Below are 13,432 nucleotides of genomic sequence, written 5' to 3'. Positions count from 1 at the left end.
GGCTCCACTCCACGATTTTTCACCGCACTGACGATTGACTGAAAAGAGGTATTGTCAAAGGCTCCCTCTATGTCCAGAAAAGCCGCCAGAGCAATTTCTATACGCTCTAATGAGGTTTGTGCCCTCTGCACCAACTCGTGGACAGCAGATTCGCAGCATTACCTGTCCAATTTGCAAATACCTCCATCTATTCCTATATAAATACTTCCTCTCCTTACCTCTTATTGAGCAACACGAAGATTCTATACAGCGAAGCCAAAGACTTAACTAATTGCATCGAAGTCCCTCCAAAAACCTACATATGCAAAAATATGATCACACATGTTACCAAAGAAAGGCCAACATGCAAATTAAAATTGAAGACCGAACAATTAACAACTATACCAGAAATATGTGATGCAAAAGTAGTGAAAAGCGATCTAGAAATTTGACATCGGTTAAATAAAAACCAATGGCTATTTGTCACTTCCAATCCGACACTTGGAACGGCAAAGGAAATGGAATATTCACACTCAGATCAAAATGCAAATGTTATACACTATCAACAATACTGATTGCAACATCAAACCAAATTGCTAACTTTACAAATGATGTTCCAACAGTTGATATAACAGTCGATGAATGTTGTCTCGAACAACAAGAACTATTAATGACTGAAGAAATGGAACCAATAAAACTTTCAGATGTTAATTTCAACGACCTGAACCATGCTAACTCAAAACTGAAACAGTTTAATGAAGAACTCGACAGAAGAATGAATCAACCATTCCCAACAATTAGATTGAAGTGGTACAACACTTTCTTAGGCATTGTCGCCGTTATTTTATTTATTTTTAGTTTATGCTGGTGTTGTTGCAAAAGATGTCGATGGTCCGTATTCAACTGGTTAAAAAATATCTTTACCAGAGGGTCATGCAAAGCCCTCGTATGCATTAATAGCCACAACAATTTAAGCCACATCAGTCTACAATCATACGACTACGACCAACCGCAACGCAAACATTGGGTACACTTCTCGAAACCAACCGAGTTTACCAACCCCCTATACGCCAGACCTCCGATAGCTGCAGTTGACGAAACAATCCAAAGTTTGCCTGCCCCTGCACCACTCCAAGAGTATGAGGAAATCAACCTAGAAGAACCCGCTAGAAGAGTTACAAGATGTTCATCAAAAAATACTTTAAAGATGTGAACTAAAAATTGTGAAGTTATTTAGTGAACAGACTCAAGTGAAAACATTTAAAAACCAAACATTGCCAATTGTGTCATTCAATAAATCACTAATCTAGTTTAAGTTTTTTGTACTGACCAAATTGATGTCTTCACATTTAATTTTGACGTGAACATTACTTGTATTTTATTCTATATTTTGATTTTTTGTATTCATCTATATAACATTGTCTATTTTATTCTTTTTACGTTTTGATAACTTGCAGTTGATCAAAACGCTTAAACAGGGGAAGATTGTTATGTGCTACGCTTAATCACATGATTATTCCGTGTATTCTAAATTCTCACGCACGCATCTCCTTATCGGAACGACATTTAAACCTAAGCAACATAATTAATTTTTCTATCTAAATGGCAATCGAACTCAAGCCTAATAATTCAATTCTAAATTGAATCTTTTGACCTAAGGGTCTCACATATTTTGACAACCAAATCAATTAAACTTATCATTTTTCCACTGCTGAGCGCTATCATGATGTGATAAGCGCTTTCCTAAATGATAATTCTTTTTACTCGCCGCACTAAAATGACTATTTCCCAAATTAATCTTATTTTTTCTTTCGAGATAAGTAATTGATTTAGTAATGTGGCCCAACACCATTCCTAGACACAAGATAACCTTTTGGTCTCACGCCCCAAAAAGGATGATTCTCGAAGCCCAAAAACGTCATCAAAATTTGATATAAAAAGACCGTCTGTTTTGTCCCCAAAACAGACACTCTACAAATTTCCGTCGAGGCACTATACCAGTTCGCATCGCGATCGTGTTCTTCATCAAAAACTCTTCTAAGTCCCAAGTTACATAACAGTTTCTTTCTCCACTCGTAATATTTATAATTGTAATACAATAAATTAATAACATTGTATTAAGTAATTTATTTTAAATAAAATAAAATAAACGTGTTGACCAACTAAACCGTTCGGGTTCCCAACAGTAAGAAAATGATGCTATCAGGATTGCCAGGGGATATCGATGAAGACGAATATAGTTCTGATGATCTATCATTATCACAGCTCCGAAAAAAGCTGCAGAGTGCACAAGCTGTTACTACTACTAACTCGAAAAAGATAAAATCTAAAGTGTCTTGGCAGAAATCAGTTTCAATGTATACGATGAAGAATGAGTTTACTCCCGCAGTAAAGATGTCTCAAGAAGCAAAAGACTGCAAAACACCTACCGGTTTTTTTCGTCTCTTTTTCAGTGATTCTCTTTTTAATTTATTTGTCACAAATCGATACACACTGTAACAAAACAAAACCCTAAAGGTCAATAAAAACAAAATCTTTGTTTTCATTGGTGGAATGCTGTTGTCTGGTTATGCAAAATACCCAAACAGAAGAATGTACTGGTCGAAGCGAACTGATGTTTAATGCAGATGTGCAGTAGGGTAATTAAACGCCAGAAACTTTGTGTTTTTGCGTGTGAATATTTGATGAACTCGGACGCAAATTCCATAGCTCTTCGAATTTATACGGTCATTTTATAGATTTTGTGCCCGGTCTACATCAGGAAAGCGCGACAATACCAAACCGACCAACGTCAACTACGGGGCTAGTAACAGACTGACATGAAAGTACTACAAATTAACGTAGACAGGGGGAAGGCAGCAACAGCATTAATAGACAAGTACAAAACCGACCACGACATAGACATTGTCATGCTGCAAGAACCCTATATGACATACAGACCGACCAACAAAACCAAAAAATTAACAATGGACGACACTCCAAGACGGAAATTTGGATAAAGGACAACATAGACTACACGATAATAACGGAACTTACGACCAATAACGCAACGACAATACGAATAAATAACAAAGACAGTAACACGTATCTAACATCAATCTACGACGAACCAGGAGGAAGCAGAAACGCGAGACTAGAGGAATACGACAGAAAACGACGTGGACAAACAACACCAATTACACAACATCTACTATGCGGAGACTTCATCGCACACAACGACATTTGGGGCGGTAGGGTAAATGACAAACGGGGAGAAGACTTAGTAAATTGGACTATATACAACGGCTACATATTGGAGAACAGGAAGTATGAACCAGCGACTTTCCAGGGACCAATGGGTAGCAGTTGCATAGACTTGACATTAACAAAGAACATAGGGACAAACAACAGGACGGTCAACCCAGACGAGACGCTCTCGGCCCACAAATACATAACATACGAAATTGACATAGAACACACGAAAGCCAAACGTACCAACACAACTTACGACTTTATTAATACAGACTGGACTCACTTTGAAGCTTACATTAAGACACAGACACAAAAACTAGACTGGGACAAGAACGTAAACGACGCTGAAAGGACTGGACAGTATCTGCACCAAGGCGTGCAGGAAACATATTAAGACGAAGAGACTCAGGGAGGGTGACGAAACAGGATGGTGGAACGAGACCTTGGAAAAACAAAAGAAACAACTCAACAGAGAAAGACGAGACATACAGACAACGATAGACGAGGACGAAAAAGACGAGAAGAAACGACGATACAAAGAACACCGACTCCAATACAAAAGACAGATAAACAAGTCAAAACAAAAGACATACGACCAAGACACAACAGACGTTTTGAACAACGCCTCCTGGCATAAAGCCTGAAACTTGCTAGCTGGCAAGAGACACACGCACATGAACAAGACTATACAAAAAGCAGACGGAACGTACATGGAGACAGAGAAGAACAAACAGGACTACTTGATACATAAATATTTTCCACAAGACAAACCAGAAGACAATACATACATGAGGGAAATTAGAACAATAATACATGACTTCCGACCGGACAAAGAACCACCAATTACATTAACCGAAATACGAAACATTGTGGACGGACCACAGAAAAACAAAGCGACAGGGGTGGACAAGATACCAAACGAAGCGGCAAAACACATACTTAACGCAATCGATGACAATATAACGCGACTCTACAACAGGTGTCTGGACGAGCGCACGTTTCCCGTCTGCTGGAAGCGGTGTCGACTCGTCTGGATACCCAAGAAGGACGGTAACCCGAGGCCCATTTCCATACAGCCGACATTAGGAAAGGTACTTGACAAAATAATTAACAGATGACTACAATACCTACTAGTGACGGAGGACAATCTGGACGACCGACAATACGGATTCCGCGAAGGAAGAAGTACGACTAACGCACTACGGAGAATAGTGGATACAGTGAGGACGAACAAGAACAAAGGACAACACCAACAGATTGTGACACTAGACCTTCAAAATGCTTTCAACTCGGCATGGAAACCATACATCATGACCGAGCTTGAAAGGACAACCGTTACGACCAACCTGGTGGGTATAGTGGGAGACTTCCTGACGGACAGAAAAATACAGACTAAGGACGGAAATTACGATATGACAAGGGGCTGCCCTCAAGGATTCAGCATGGGCCCAACACTCTGGCTGCTGGTGATGGAGGGATGGTTCCGCACCATTGACGAGACGGCACGCGACTGGAAAGACGAACAGGCACGAGAAAGGGACGTAGACATACAATAAGTGGACGAACTACTGGACATACAGGCCTTTGCGGACGATCGGGTGATAGCTATTCCTGGAAAATCCGCAAAGGCGATAGAACGCAAATTTACATACAGGCCTTTGCGGACGAGCAGGTGATAGTTATCCCTGGGAAATCCGCAAAGGCGATAGAACGCAAATGGACATACATATGGGACGCCTGTAAAAGATGGGCACTGAGGAGCAAAACAACATACAACACGAGGAAGACAGAGACCATGTTTATTGGGAAGAAGATGCGACACAATACCATTGAACAACGAGACAACATTAAATACTTGGGAATCACATTCGACAAACAACTACATTTTATACAACACTTACGTGAGATCAGACATAAGGTGGACGAGACGGCAGTTATACTTGGACATAAAATTAGACGACTCTGGAGAACAAACCAAACGACACTACTTAAAATACTGCATAGAGCCCTAAAACCGGCAGCCCTCTATGGAGCAGAGATATGGGGCGAAAGGGCGAACGAGACAACGACAGGAATTGGACGACGTGGATAGCATCGTCAACAAGACATGACGTTTACAGGACAAGAACAAACAACAAGGGAACGGGAAACGAATACACATAGACGCCACGTTGAAGCCCGATGGAAAATCGGCAATCGGCATACACTACGAGGACGGGGACGAATTAGAATAACGGACAACACAAAATTCCACACGGCCGAGACTTATGCCGCTATCAAAGCAATACAGATAGCAAATACGAGACAAGACAATAACATCACGATAATAACGGACCGACTAGAAACAGTACAAATGATCGGAAAGGGGCGAATGACGACAAAAACACTCACGGAACTACATAAACAGATGGAACAAAGACACAGACAAGGGTGGACGACAAACGTCGAATGGGAGGAAGGACATAACAAGAACAATAAACATAATGCCGTGGCTCACAAACTAGAGAACGAGGGAGCCATCCTAACAAACGTGACAGAGCACACTTCACGCTACAACAACAGAACCAACAAAGACTGGGCCAAAATCCGATGCGACATTACAATGACGACATGGCAGGACAATTGGGACGTAAGCGACTAAGGTCGCACGCCGTACGAAATCTGTAGGAAGGTGGGCCGAGAGCCAATACCAACGACATTTAAAAGGACACAACTAGCGACAGGACACCGCAACATAAAACACTACTTACACAAACATAAACTCACGAACAATGCGACATGTACGTGTGGGATAGGGGACGAAACGACGGACCACATCAAATATCACTGCACAGAAACCGACAGACAGCGAGCACGGGAACACATACGGAACAAATACAGCAACTTCACGATAAATTTACGAGACCAGGACGGGAACAAGACGGAGGACATTAACAAACTGAACGAGTGGGCACACTTGGCGCTGCGGACAGAAGATATGTCCCTGGGTAATTAAGTATAAATAGATAGGTTAAGGACATGTATAGCTTTAAGGGTTAGGGAAGGAATTGTAATCGTAACTAGGTTAAGGTCTTTTTCCCATCTAATTGGAGGGAGGAGGTCCAAGGAACGGATAAAGGAGTTCCACTGGTGGTCGTTTCGCGGATAGTGGATGTGCTTAACACAAGGGGACAATTGGGGTATGCCGAAAGGCAGGAACCCAGGCGGGTACGCCAGTCACCACATGTTTCAGCAGTATACATCTGGCATTTAAACCGAGCGGTCGACATACCAGAGGTACGTGACGTGCCGAGTAGAAGAATCGCAATATTTTTATTTTTTTTTCTTCGGCCGGTCCTGAACATTACTCGCTTGCACCCTGGAACTACCCGCGCGCCCTTCGATCGAGGTCGGGTTCCAAGGATACTTCGGGGGAGCGGCCGAAAAGAAAAAATGCATCGATGGTTAGTCCCAAAAGAGTGTGCTAAACGGCAGGACGGGTGTTTGGGCTTTTTTCGTTCCGGGGAGCCAACACAACGCCACGCAAAGCGGCCATTGCTTTTTGAAAAAGAAAACAAATCCTGTTTTTTTCGGGGCATCCTAGCCCCTAGAAACTCGAATCGTGAAAGGTGACTGTGCGCAACAAGCCAGTGACAAGACTCACCAGTCTTTCATGAGGTACTTTTTCTTTGTTTTGTTTGTTTGTTTTTTGTACTTTAGTTTTTCGGATTTCTTCATGTGTGGTGCGCATTAAAGACACTGAAACAAGGGGGTACTACGCTAAACTAAAATCAGCGACGATCAACAACGTCAACGTCATCAGACGAGTCGGAAAACGCCCACGGGTGGGGCCCACGCTCCCGGCCCCACACCCCATGTTCTGACGTGCGCTATGAACCAAGCCACGTCTCGGCCCACCATAGCGGTCAATATCAACGGGGCCACTTTTCAAGCTTTGTTGGACACAGGATCCGACAAGAGCATTATTAGTCCGGAGGCAGTACCCAGTGGCCGGTGGCAACCAGCACCGATACCTGACTTGGCGATGGCTTGCACAGGATCCAAGGTCGCCGTTGCAGGGCAGACTACTTTGCCTGTCAAGATCGGGTCCCAGATGTATCAGATATCATTCCTAGTGGTGCCCATCTCTGATTCTAGGCATGGACTTGATGACCGCGCAAGCAGCCACACTGGACCTAAGCAGGGGATGCCTATACATTGGGCGTCAACTGAGGCAAACGATTCATTGGACCACCACTACCTCCCAACCAGTAAGTTCCAGGTTTCGACCAGAGTTAAGCCCCGAGCACCCGCCAGAAGTACGGCAGCTTCTGGAAGAGTTTAGGGACCTGTTCAAGGTGGGGCTCTCCCAATCAACAACAAGGAGTACCCGTCATCGGATTCAACTCACTTCCGACACAGTGGTGAATAAGCGATGCTATCCGATGACGCCCGCCAAGAAACAAGTACTTTATGCACAGGTCGATGAGATGCTGAAGGCCGGAGTCATCGAGCCTTCCAACTCCGCTTTTTCGTCTCCACCAGTGCTCGTGCAACGACCGGGAAAAGCGCCACGATTTTGTGTGGATTACCGCGCGTTGAATGACTCAATGAATTCAAGACTCCGCGAAGTCGTTGGCGAATGCCACCCACTACACGGCATTGGACTTGCATAGTGGTTATTGGCAAATCCCCCTGGCCAAGGACAGTAAACTCTTTACTGCCTTCTCTACCCCTGATGGTGCCACGTATCAGGTCCGGGTTATTCCGTTTGTACTTAAAAACGCGCCCACGACCTTCCAACAGATGATGGTCTCCCAGGTTCTGGTCGGACAGCTTCAGGACATTGTGCAAGTGTATTTGGACGATATAATGTTTAGCTCCAGCCTGGAGCAACATTTAATGCACCTACGCCTAGTCTTCGAAAGACTCCGGACTCACCAGCTTCGGATTAGTGCGGAAAAGTGCCAGGAGCGTCGCGCGGACCTAGATTATCTTGGGTTCCACCTTAAAGGTGATCTTATTCAGCCTCAGGAAAAACACCTGAATCAGATTCGTAGTTTTACTCGTCCCCATTCTAAAAGGACTCTTCAGTCATTTTTAGGGACCTGCAACTGGCTGCGCGAACACATCCCGGACCTCGCAGCTCTCACAGCACCTCTTACCAATCTGCTGCATGGAGATGGCAAGAGATTCCGGTGGACGACGGACGCAGACGTTGCGTTCGAGCAAACGAAGGTGGCCGTCGCAGAGGCTAGGGAACTGAGCCGTCCGGACTTCAGTAAAAAATTTATTCTGCAGACCGACGCAAGCCAGATTGGAATGTCTGCCGTTCTGTATCAAGAAGACGCAGGGAAGAGTCGGATCATTTCCCACGCAAGTGCCAAATTCACCCCAGCTCACCAACGTTACTACGTGAATAAACAACAGTGCCTTGCATTGGTGTGGGGAATCGACAAGTACCGAGCCTACCTGGAGGACAAGCCATTCTTGGTGCGCACGGATAGCCGGTCCTTAACTTCGTTGAATAAGTTTAAGGATACCCGGGCCAAGCTCACTCGTTGGGCCCTGACGCTCCAAGAATTTAGTTTTACCCTAGACTACGTCCCAGGTAAGGCCAACCAACTACCCGATCTTCTCAGTCGATACCCTGAGACTACGCTCTACCACGCGGCGCCGGATGACGAGACTTTGCACGACTGAATCGCGCAAAGCCAAGAAAAGGTCCGCCACATCCAGAGAACGATCAAGCTGCTGGAGAAGTTGAGCTCTTCGGGGACTCCGACACCCTCTCAGAGGAAGCTGAGCCAAGCTTTCGTCGTGGAGCAGAGGCTGTTGTGGAGACAACACCCTCATGGCGATCGATTAGTGGTTCCTCGCCCTTTAGTCCCGCAAGTTATCTGCTGTTTCCACGATGGCGAGGAGCATGGGCATCCAGGGTACAAAGAGACCCTGAGAAAAATTCATTAGCGATACTTCTGGGGGTGGATGCACCTGGACATCCAAAAGTACGTAAAAAACGGCATTATTTGCTCCATAGCCAAGACCCAACAACGGCAACCTGAGGCCCCCCAACATGCCAGGGTACCCAGGTATCCCTTCGAGATGCTCTCGATGGATGTGATGGGCCCTTATCCACCCGGACAACGCCATAACAAATACATCCTCGTAATAGAGGATGTATTCAGTAAATGGGTTGAGGCGTTCCCACTAGAGAGGGTGCTGGCGAAAGATGTTGTGCACATAGTGGACACCGAAATTTTCGCCCGATATGGAGTGCCTCGCACAATAGTGTCCGACCAGGGAAAGGTGTTCACCTCGAACGCGATGGACCAGCTATGCGCGGAAAAGGGCATTGCGCATTTGTTTTCCAGTGCCTACCACCAGCGGGCCAATCCAGTGGAACGGCGAGTACAAGAACTGAAGGAAACCATGCGTGTTCTGATGACGGGCAGAAATGAACAGCACTGGGAAGCCGTCCTTCCAGTAGCTCTGCAGGTACTACGATCCCGTGTCAACCGAGCCACTCCCGCTTTGATAGTCCTGGGCTATGAATTACCTTGCCCTGGAGAATGGGTCATTAAATCGAAAACCGCGGTGTCAGCGGCGTTGACGCAGATACGCCATGTGCAGGCTGGAGCCGCCAAGTGGACCGGACTGAAGGCAGACGAACTGGAGGAGAACATCACCCAGGGCATGATACGGATTGACGCGATCCCCAATCCCGAGGGAAACGCTGAACTCCGTTAGGCAAAAAAGGTACATTTGGTAAGTACCCTTTCGGCATCATCCCAGTCACATTTGGACCGTCGACCTCCACCAACTCGGCACTACACCGCCCACGACTACGCCCCGTCGGTGAGATGACTTCTCGCTCCCAATCAAGACAAACAGGTCGAAGTCCGAGACCTATTTCTCCAGACTGGGTNCCGAGTGGAAGAATCGCAAATTTTAAATTTTTTTTTCTCCGGCCTGTCCTGAACATTACTCGCTTGCACCCTGGAACTACCCGCGCGCCCTTCGATCGAGGTCGGGTTCCAAGGGTACTTCGGGGGAGCGGTCGAAAAGGAAAAATGCATCGATGGTTAGTACCAAAAGAGTGTGCTAAACGTCAGGACGGGTGTTTGGGCTTTTTTCCGTCCGGGGCGCCAACTCAACGCCACGCAAAGCGGCCATTGCTTTTTGAAAAAAAAACAATTCCTGTTTTTTCCGGGGCATCCTAGCCTCTAGAAAAAAAAACAATTCCTGTTTTTTCCGGGGCATCCTAACCTCTAGAAACTCGAATCGCGGAAGGTGACTGTGCGCGACCCGCCAGTGACAAGACTCACCAGTTTTTTTTGTTTTTTATGAGGTACTTTTTCTTTGCTCTGTTTGTTTGTTTTTTGTACTTTAGTTTTTCGGATTTTTTCATGTGTCATTAAAGACAATGAAACAGCTGCCTGTTCGTTTCAAAACTCGATTTCAAATTGCGGGTAGACTGGGAAGGGCACTCGAAAAATCTATGTAACATTCGCATTTTAGGCTTAACCAAATTTTTAAACGAAAAATGTATCTTTTTGGAGTCCATGGAAAGTGTCAACCCATTGTTAAAAAGGTATGAAACTAGATCGTTTCATCTATCGGAAAATAACATAGTGCCCAATGTGCTCAAACCATCATGTCATTTATCAGTGCAATAATTTTAAGCGCTTATCAATCAACGACCGTTATAACGAAATTAAACGCTTTAAATTCTGCATAAATTGTTTGAGATCGGGACATTTTGCGGGAAGATGTAAATCAGGCGGCTGTCGCAAATGTAAAAAGATGCACAACACATTATTGCATGGACTAGCCATGGCTAGGACTTCAGAACAACATTCAGAGCCCGTACAATATTCCAATTCTAATACAAACACGATTCAACAAGTATCGAACAACCGTGACTGCACAAACCCAAGGGAAGCTCAAAATTTCTCGATTGTTAGCAGGCCTTTTAATGCTGGATTAAAATCCTATATAATTCTACCAACGGCAATCGTGCACGTCTATAATAAATGAGGACAAATGACAACATGTAGAACTTTTTTGGATAGTTGCTCGCAGATTAACTTAATATCAGAATCTCTTCTTAAGCGATTGGATTTAAGACATAACAACGTAAGTATGGCATTATCGGGAATAAACAATTTATCAGCCAATACTTCCAAGCAGATTAACTTGCAAGTTCACTCCTTGCTCATTAGGAACTAAATTAGAAAAGTTTTCGCTCATTGAAGAACCCACATTAAAATCGCAAAATCTCTCCAAAGAAGAATCAGAATGTGAGGAGCAGTTTGATACCACGACTATCAGAACTGAAACAGGGCGATTCATGGTCACTTTACCACTCAAAGACAACTCTCATCAACTGGTTGAATCTCAAAGCATCGCAATAAACAGATTCAAGTCCTTGGAAAGAAAATTCCAACGCAATCCCATTATGAGAGCGGAATAGAAAAAATGTACGAATAAATATATTGAATTAGGCCATATGTCATTAATAATCAATGAGAACAACTTATCAGGAAAACTAAGATATTACATGTCACATCATCAAGTTGAGAAAGCAGACAGCACTACAAGTCGAACCAGAGTAGTGTTCAATGCAAGCATGCAAACCTCCTCAGGCTTATCGCTCAACCATGTTCTAAAGGTTGGGCCAGTAGTTCAAAGGGATCTGTTTTCCATCCTTCCAAGGTTCAGGAAACACAAATTTGTGCTTATTGGAGATTTGGAGAAGATGTACAGGCAAATATTGGTCCGTCCTGAGGACAGAGGATTGCAATGCATCGTGTGGCGAGATAATCCAAATTCCCCAATGCAACATTATACCTTGAACAACATTACCTATGGAACTGCTAGTGCCAGTTTTTTGGCAACTCGATGTTTACTGGAAATTGCCAGGGACAAAGAAAGTAAACACCCTCTAGAAAGCGAAATAATTCAGAACGATTTTTACGTAGACGACCTACTAACGGGTTACAACAACATTGATCAATTAATTGTGATTCGCAAAAATTTGACAAACATTTTCGCTGAATACGGGTTTCGTCTAAGAAAATTCCAGTCGAATAGCTCTTCGGTATTGCAGGACTTGCAGGACAACATTGGTAATGCAGATTACACGGTTTCAGGGGAAACAATAAAAAAACTCTCGGTATCACGTGGAATGCTCAATCCGATAGTTTTACCTATAAAGCAATTAGCAGTGGAAAAAATAAGATCAGTGTTACCAAGAGAGTAATCTTATCATATATATCAAAACAGTTTGATCCATTAGGTTTGTTATCTCACATAACTATAAGATCCAAATTAATAATGCAACGACTGCGGCAGGCTAAAATCAAATGGGACAAATCTTTACTTACAGATTTGCACACTCAATGGTTAAACTTATTCAACGATTTACAGCATGTAGAGCAAATTGTTATTTCCCGTCATGCGTTCTCTAATAATTATAAAGCTATAGAAATGCACGGTTTTTCCGATGCCTCAGAAAGGGCTTATGGAGCGTGAATATAGTATCTACTGATCATGATGGAAGTAAGCATTCTCAACTGCTTTGCTCCAAAAGTCGTGTAGCTTCCATCAAAACAATTTCACTACCCAGACTAGAATTGTGCCGTGCACTGATACTTAGTAAACTAACTAGCATATGTGCCAACATCTTAGAAATTCTGAAAGCTAGCATATACCTACATACAGATTCATCGATAGTATTAGCGTGGCTGAGTTGAGAACCAAACATATTTAAAACATTTGTAGCCAATCGAACATCGGAAATTCTGCAACATTTTAATAGAAAACATTGGCATCATGTCAGCTCCCCAGAAAATCCCGTACATTTAATAACAAGAGGTAGTACTCCAACAGCCCTTCGCTCTAGCATTTTGTGGTGGAATGGACCCACATTCTTATTAGGCTCTTTTGTAAGCAGGCCCATAGCACCTATCCCAAATTTTGAAGCAATTTTGGAATTGCGCGTTCAAAAATCTGAAGGAATTTATCTAGCAAATGTTGCCCAACATGGTGATTTATTTGAAAGGTATTCGGATTTAACCAAACTATTGCGAGTTACGGCTTATTGCATTCGATTCATAAACAATTTAACGTGAGTTAAAGTCTTAAAGTGAAAATAAAGTAAAACTGCATGGCGTGTCACATCTGGGACCGATACATAAATGCGTATATGCCGTATTTCTACAATCGCGCAAACCGTACC

This window comes from Dendroctonus ponderosae, unplaced genomic scaffold (assembly GCF_020466585.1).
Source record: "Dendroctonus ponderosae isolate FM_Combo_2020 unplaced genomic scaffold, Dpon_F_20191213v2 Dpon_F_20191213_1, whole genome shotgun sequence".
In the NCBI taxonomy this organism is placed as follows: domain Eukaryota; kingdom Metazoa; phylum Arthropoda; class Insecta; order Coleoptera; family Curculionidae; genus Dendroctonus; species Dendroctonus ponderosae.
The sequence above is the reverse complement of the archived record's forward strand: the minus strand, read 5'-3'. Positions refer to the sequence as shown.